Raw genomic sequence first — 8517 nt, forward strand, 5'->3', positions numbered from 1 at the left:
TGTGAGGAACTGAGCTGCAGAGAAGAGACTTCTGGTCACTTTGGCAGTGCCTGCCTCATGCAGGAGCCAGCAGAGATTCTCTGGAGCATCGGCCCCTGCAAAGCCAGGCGCTTGCCATAGACACACAGATTGGTACATCTTACACTTGCTGCTGTTGCCATCTGACGGTTTCAGCAGCCAGATCTGCGAGACACAAAGCTTTTGTACCTCTCATTACAGACGATGCCCATGGAGAATATGGCGCAGGTCACAACCAGGCTCCTACAGTTCCAGTAATACTGCTTATAACATCGGAGATCACACCACTCGTTCGAGCTAACTCCAGGCACCATTTTGCAAACCGATTTCGAGCAGGCTAAAGCAGAATGGGGATGGTCAGCACGCGTATCATTTTACGCGAGTAAGTACATTAAATTTTTACTCCCCATAAAACCATTTCAGGCTGAAAACAAGGATTTGGAACCTTATTGCAAGCAATACATATTTTCTTTAAAAGCTTTAGCACTTCACTAACTCTTCTGGGAGCCTCCACGGCCAGAGATAGATACGCTAGTACCTTACCCCCTGCAAACAGTATTAGGGAGTTGTCTTTACACGGCTCTGCAGCCCACACCGTTACCCACGTTTTACCTTCAGCATAAGCAGAAAGGAGCATCAGGTGCAGCACTTTGGGAGCTGATTAGGCAACTTAATCCCACAAAAGCAGTCAGTATATTATAAGAGACAGACTCCTATTATTTTCAGTTCCTTCATAAGGTATAAGCATGCTCACGTTGTGGGCTTGTTTATTCTCCTCCAGCGGTCCAAAAATGCGCTCATCTATGAAGTACAAGTGTCTCCAATAACATTCCCCAGACACTACCATAATTTTTGCTAATCTGAAGATAGTCATGGAGTTCCCTAAATGTTTTTCATTGTTCATTTAAATATCTAGTATTTTCATGAATCATTCACAGGTCTCTCTTATCTTTAGATTTCTATCTTACAGATACATATGCAAAAGATGGAAATAAGAGTCAGTGTATAGATTTTCTATAACTCAATCTTAGTTATAGCCAGTAAAACACAGTTACTGTCAGAAGTTGGCAAGACAGTCTCTTCAGCATCTTGCTACAAGTGAGTTAATTCATTCAGGTTGGCAGTCTTTTGCTTTCCACTTTATTGCTTGAACTGGAAGTTGTGGGAGTTCGCATTTTCTTACCCAACTTTGTGATGCTGGAGCATCCTTTGGTTTTGCATATGCAATGTGCCCTTCGGTGAAACCAACAGAAACATCAAACAAAGAACACAATCCATACTGCTATCCATATTGAATTACTCTAGTCTGCATTTAAGTGAATTTTGACCAAAAAAAAATTATTTGTATTGGTAGATCCTAAAGTGTCAGGATGCTTCAGAGAGCATCACAGTAGAGAGAGGCTGACTTCACCCTGAATCCATGTGCCTCCAAACACTGAGACTCATAAACTGCAACAGAGTGATAGCAAGTACAATCTGGCCTGCTAATGAAAAGGACTGATCTGAATTGTATCCATTTATTACTGAAGTTATTATGGTTGTTCTTCTGTTTGATTTCCTCCTTGTTCCCCCCATTGAAATTACAGTATGAAGTTAGACACAGCTTCATACTGTTCAGTAGGGCCTGTTGTGACAGCGCTCCTTGTTGACTGGTGAGGTCCCGGAAGACTGGAGGATTGCCAACGTGACTCCCATTTACAAGAAAGGTTGTAAGGAGGATCCGGGGAACTACAGGCCTGTTAGCCTGACCTCAGTTACAGGGAAGGTTATGGAACAGATAGTCTCGAGGGAGATCATGCGGCATGTGCGGGATGGCCGGGGGATCAGGCCTAGCCAGCATGGGTTCATGAAGGGCAGGTCCTGTTTGACCAACCTGATCTCCTTTTATGATCAAGTGACCCATCTGCTGGATGAGGGAAAGGCTGTTGATGTGGTCTACCTAGACTTCAGCAAAGCCTTTGACACTGTCTCCCACGGTATTCTCCTGCAGAAGCTGGCAGCCCATGGCTTGGATGGGTACACTCTTGGCTGGGTAAGGAGCTGGCTGGAGGGCCGGGCTCAGAGAGTGGTGGTGAATGGAGTTAAATCCAGCTGGCTACCGGTCACAAGTGGTGTTCCCCAGGGGTCGGTGCTGGGGCCTGTCCTCTTCAATATCTTTATTGATGATCTGGATGAGGGCATTGAGTGCACCCTCAGTAAGTTCGCAGATGACACCAAATTGGCTGGGAGTGTGGATCTGCCTGGGGGTAGCGAGGCCCTACAGAGGGATCTGGACAGGCTGGAGAGCTGGGCTGAAGCCAATGGGATGAGGTTCAACAAGACCAAATGCCGAGTCCTGCACTTCGGCCACAACAACCCCAGGCAGCGCTATAGGCTTGGGGCGGAGTGGCTGGAGGACTGTGTGGAGGAAACGGACCTGGGGGTACTGATTGATGCTCGGCTGAGCAGGAGTCGACAGTGTGCCCGGGTGGCCAAGAAGGCCAACAGCATCCTGGCTTGCATCAAAAACAGTGTTACTAGCAGGAACAGGGAGGTAATTGTCCCCCTGTACTCGGCACTGGTGAGGCCACACCTCGAGTACTGTGTTCAGTTTTGGGCCCCTCACTGCAAGAAAGACATTGAGGCCCTGGAACGCGTTCAGAGGAGGGCTACGAAGCTGGTGAGGGGTCTGGAGCACAGGCCTTATGAGGAGCGGCTGAGGGAGCTGGGATTGTTCAGTCTGGAGAAGAGGAGGCTCAGGGGAGACCTTATAGCTCTCTATAACTTCCTGAAGGGAGGTTGTAGTGAGCTAGGGGTCGGCCTTTTCTCTCGTGTAGACAGTGATAGAACTAGAGGCAATGGTTTCAAGCTGCGCCAGGGGAGATTCAGGCTGGACATTAGGAAATATTACTTCTCGGAAAGGGTAGTCACGCACTGGAATGCACTGCCCAGGGAGGTGGTGGAGTCACCAACCATGGGGGTGTTCAAGAAATGTTTGGATGTTGTGTTGAGGGATATGATTTAGCTGAGAAGTATTGGTGATGGTTGGACTGGATGATCTTTTAGGTCTTTTCCAATCTTGATAATAATTCTGTGAAATTCTGTGAAATTCTGTGATGAGGGGTAACGGTTTTAAAATAGAGGGAGGTAGATTTAGATTACATATTAGGAAAAAATTGTTTACACTGAGGGTTGTAGAACACTGGAACAGGTTGCCCAGAGAGGCGGTGGATGCCCCATCCCTGGAAACGTTCAAGGCCAGGCTGGATGAGGCTCTGAGCAACCTCATCTGGTTGGAGATGTCCCTGCCTCTTGCAGGGGGGTTGGACTAGATGACCTTTGAAGGTCCCTTCCAACCCTAACCATTCTATCATTCTATGATTCATACAGAGCTGGAAGGGCAGATGCAGTGCTCATGTGTGAAATCCAACAAATCAAACTGACACCACATCCACAAATACTTCACACTGCAGTGTATGAGTGGCACTAGTTGTTATACCTGAACCTTAGTGCCAACTCACAGCAGCAACCCTTAATTATGGACACTTAGAGAAAGCAGGGAAGAAAGGCAGTATGGAGAGGAGTACACCGGTGATGAAGATAACAATTTCCATTTTGGAAGGGGAAAAGAGAGTAATTTTTAAACACACACACACACACAGAGTAAGCTCATGGTGTTATTATACTTTCATAAAACATAACTCAGTATTGAGAGGTGATGATTTATGAGACTACATTGGTTTTTGCTGTATTATCTGAAGAGAGTGCCCCTCGGTGAATGCTAGGATGCTGCTAAAGCAAAGAAGTCTCAGAAAAAACAACTGAATATTTTGTGGAGAAGTTACAACAGAAGGGGATATTCCAGCAGAGACAAAGCAAATCACCACGAAGGCCATGTGACCTCTTCTGATCCACCCTCCCTGCAGGCAGAGGAACCACCCCAGCAGCCCAGCCGCTGCTGATGGTTTTATACTGCTGGTGCGCCAGGGCCGGCACTCAGAGAGCAAGGCAGAGCTGGGCTGAGGGCAGCAGCAGAAGGCAAGGACTCAGTGAGCACAGGCCACCTCAGCCAGGAAGGTGCTGCAGAACCTTCTCACACAGGAAAAAGTCGAAGCCATCGCTAACCGTCTGCATAGGACCTCCCTCCCCAAATGGGCATATTCCCAGCTTTTCAGTGTTGCAAGGGCTGCCCAGCCCTGCATACCTTCCCTCTGCAAAGACGGGTTGCAATTCATTAAGAGACTTTAACAAGAGCCTATTATGTATGCAAAAGAATGTACTTCTGGGAGTGAAAGACCTTGCTAACAGCTTTGCTTTTGTAAGATTAATAAAAATCTTGAAATAAGATGTCACGTAGGATTAATGCCAATTGGACAAGATCTGTAAGGGAAAGGCACTGAAAGAGTTAAGCACAGCAAGGTGAAACTGCCTATTTCTGCTTTGGGGACTTATTCAAAAGATTGAAATGAGAGAGGGTAGATTTGCCATCATTATACTGGAAGAATAAAGAATGCTTTAAGGCTCAGTACTTCAACCTTTGCAGAAACTTTTCCATCACCGTCCCAATCCAGACTTCAAAGTGAGGGTTGACTGGGTCAGAAAATTAGCCTTATTCTTCAGGGAACTATTTTTGATGTACTGTCAATACAGGAGATTACTGTAAGTATGAAAACTCATGTCACTTGAACAGTGATTGGAATGTGATTTCCTTGAACGATGGAAGTCTAAGAAATTAATTTCTGAGCTGTGAAATGCGTAGGCTTCTTTATCATTATCCATCCCTTATTAAGAGATTCTGGTTTAATAGAGCGTTACACATATACATTTCTATAATGCTCTTCATTTAACACCTGCAAACAACTATTATAATAAGCTTTCTCTCATTCCTTGAGATGTGTTTCTTATTATCAGTAAACTTATGAGAAATTATTTGTAGTACCCAGTTGAACCTTCATGGGGAATTGTTATTGCATGACAATAGGGATTACAAAGATAATACGGACTTCTTAACCATAAATTAGAAGACTGCACATACCTTTTAATATCTAGCTAGCCAGAGCGTGAAATGAGCCGTGAGAATTTCTGGCAAGTGAAGGAAGTGAGGGGCACCTGTGGTGTTTTGCTCATCTCCCATAATTGAGATTTGGGGGGAAGGGAGAAAATAAGCTGAATAAGTTTATGATTGTTGTTTGAAATATAATTGTTCTTCAGATTCTAGTGGGTTAAACTGTTTTAGTGTTTTCCCTTTTAAGGTGCAGGAAGCCAGGAGATGCAGACAGGGAAGGTCTTTCCTAGCAAGCAACTGTTCTCTCTAAGCTTGCAGATCATTCTGGTTACCAAAAAAAAAAAAAAAAAACAAACACAACAACTTATCTCCAAGGAATTTAAATATCAGGATTTAAATATCCTCCTCACAACTGAAATCTAAGCAAGCTTATAGTTTAAAGAGTTCATGACATCCTGTCATTAACAAATTAAAACCATTAACATTTGTCAGTATTAGTTAAAACTTAAATACACACCTTACTGTTATCTTCTGCCATATTCATCCCCATCCCTTCTCTCTACTCCCTCTCACCTTCCCTGCTTTACATCAAAAAAGCTAAGGCCTCTGTCTGTTCAGATTCCTTCAGGGGAGCAGTGAGGAGGGAGTCAAGTAGAGATGCCCATGGCTACTCCTGAGGAAGGGATGGGTGTGGGGAGAGAAGGAAGAACAGCGGTTTCCTCCCTTCACTTTCCCCTGGCCCTCCCACCGATCGCAGCCACCCAGCAGCGTCCTCAGATATCAAACAGTGCCTGCAGAGGTGAAAAGGATGATGCACAGAATCCACTAACACATCTAATGCATGATGTATTGCAAAACACTCTACAGCCGAGACGAGTGAGACTGCAGGAGTCCTGATTAATTCTGCATCAGTAGATTGAGATAATGCCTGCCCATGTTCAACAGCAACCCAGAGACAGATAACTACTGAAGACTTCTAATATCATGCCTCTGCCATAATTATGTGATAGTTATTTCCATTTTAACTAATTGATGATGACTGCATATTGGAAAGGTACTAAGTATCTTTGGCAAAGTATCATACACTTTTTAAACACCCTTGCATAGAGGTTAGGACTACCTCCACACCATGGATTCAAACATTTAAACAGAGCATGCCCTATCCTAAATGACAGACAGCAAAGAAGCTTGGGTTCTGACTGCAGTAAAACAATTGTGAAGATGATTACAATTGGTATTTCCCAATATTAAGATAATTCTGAGCAGACATCTGCTTTGAATTCTTTGGTCAGTCACAAGAGTCTACTTTATCTTTTGATAGTACCCTGCAAGAGATACTGGGAAGGTGACTATTCTGCAATATACTCAGGTCTTTGTATAAAATTCCCATGTAGACACAAGGTAGCAACTGCATGAGATAAAGAAATGTATAAAGACAATGCAGACGTACATGTTACCAAGCTCGGCATACATTTGCAAAGCTACATTCACCAATACAAGAATAGCAGGACCTTTGGCTTGGCCCGGCCTAGTACATCTATCCCAGCAGGAAAATAATACAATGACATGATAAGGACAGAATGGTATTGTCTCTACCCTACAGTGTAAAGATCTCCTGAGCCTGGACTTTAAGTCTACATCATCACGTTTAGGAGGCTCTGATGGACCCTTCCTCTATGAACTTGCTCATGAAGCACACACTTGCTGCATCCAAAGCACCTTACAACAATCACTTCCACAGTTTAATTTTGCCTTGCATCATTCTATCCCCTGTGATTATAAACTCACTGCTAGATCATTTTATCTACCAGTCCCTTGTTCTTACATGATGTTCACTGTTCTTTCCAACTCACTATTGCAAAAACATTATTTTTGGTCTATACTCCTTTAACATCCTTATGCAGAAGTCTTGTCCATGCTAAAAGATCCTAGCTTATTATATATACAATTATCTCTAAACAGGTGAAAGAGTGGTGATCTCTCTTGTGGGGATCCCACCTTCGCACCGTCAGGGTTCAATACAGTGTGCACACTGCCAGCTATCATTCCCCAAGAGAATTAAAGAAGAGAGAGGTTTATTTTCCCATATTCACACCATTACCATCATGATCGTCACAGTTATGTTCCTGTTCACCATACACTTTAGGACAACAACAAAAAAAAAATTGTTCCAATCTTTCCTGAAGTTGGAAATATTGGGAACAGCATCATCTTGTTGGTAGACTGGTATGTTGGTATCCACATTTTGCCGTTTTGGGAAAGTAAGAAGTCTAGCCCAAGAAATAAAATGGAAAAAAAAAAAATTCTCTCAACAGTAGTCTGCTTGAGATCTAGGATCTTCCACTGCAAGATATAATCTAAAAATTGGTGGGATTTCTTTTTTTTTTTAAATAGGAAGGATAAACTCCCAAATGGATGTACAAGTGAGTTTCCTGTAGTATTCTGCCAGACGCACAGATGGCATGAGATTAGCAAAGTGCTCCTGGCACCAAGTGCATGGTGATTTTCATAAAGTATAGGCTCAGTGGTTGGGAGCAATGCATCTATATTCATGTGGAAATCCTTTATGCTACATCATATTATCATGCTTTCTCTTTACCTAATTATCACTTCTCTGCCGGACAACAATCACAGAATTTGCTACTATTGTGGTAGAGGGAAAAATGGGGCATTATATGCCTCAAGGAGTGCAAGTGAACTTCTCTATCTGACCCATATGTCCAGTTACACAAACCACAAGCCGCAGGAACACCACTGACAGCGGGGTGCAGAAATATTTTTAACCTGGGGAGTTTCCCCACAAAGGTGGGGAAAAATCACATGTAGTTTCCATAGAAATTGAAAGAAGCATTACAAGTCATTTTTGTCCCTCTCTTCTTTCAGGATAAAATAAAGCAAACCTAGACCAACAGACAGTTACTAAACTTTTCTTTTAAAATCTCTGCTGACCAAAAAACCACAACATTCCTAAGCAACCTGTTCTAATGAAGCACTGGAAAATAGCTCGTATTTCTTAAAGCCATGTTCTTGTTCTCCCCTTTTGTCCTCCTTTCTTAAGCAATAGCACCTAGAGGTTAACTTCACAGAGGTGGGCATTGTCTGCTCTCTTACAAACAATATTCCTCTTGTGCAACCCCTAAATGAAGTAGCTTGTTGTTGCTGACACCATCATTAAATCACGTTCAGTTTATGGTTTGCTATAATTTTGAATTCTGGTACGATGTTCATGTCCCTTACAGCACACACAGGCATACTTTCTGTATTCTGATGATGCCAAAAGGACAAGGATGGCTCCCAGCCTCTGGGACACGTATGGAAGAAGATGAGGGCTGGCAAGCGTCCCCCTTCCTCTACTCCCTGCTAGATATGATGGAGAACATGCAGGTATCCCTCCACACAGCCCTGACAGAAAAGCCTTTGCCCCTCACTCTGCAAGTGGTTTGCTTGCAGAAATGTTTGATCACTGACCTCTCTACTGAACTCCTATTAAATCTCAACAAATGCAAGGCAGAAGC

The sequence above is a fragment of the Chlamydotis macqueenii genome, chromosome 4 (assembly GCF_036417535.1).
Source record: "Chlamydotis macqueenii isolate bChlMac1 chromosome 4, bChlMac1.mat, whole genome shotgun sequence".
NCBI classification, from domain to species: Eukaryota; Metazoa; Chordata; class Aves; order Otidiformes; family Otididae; genus Chlamydotis; species Chlamydotis macqueenii.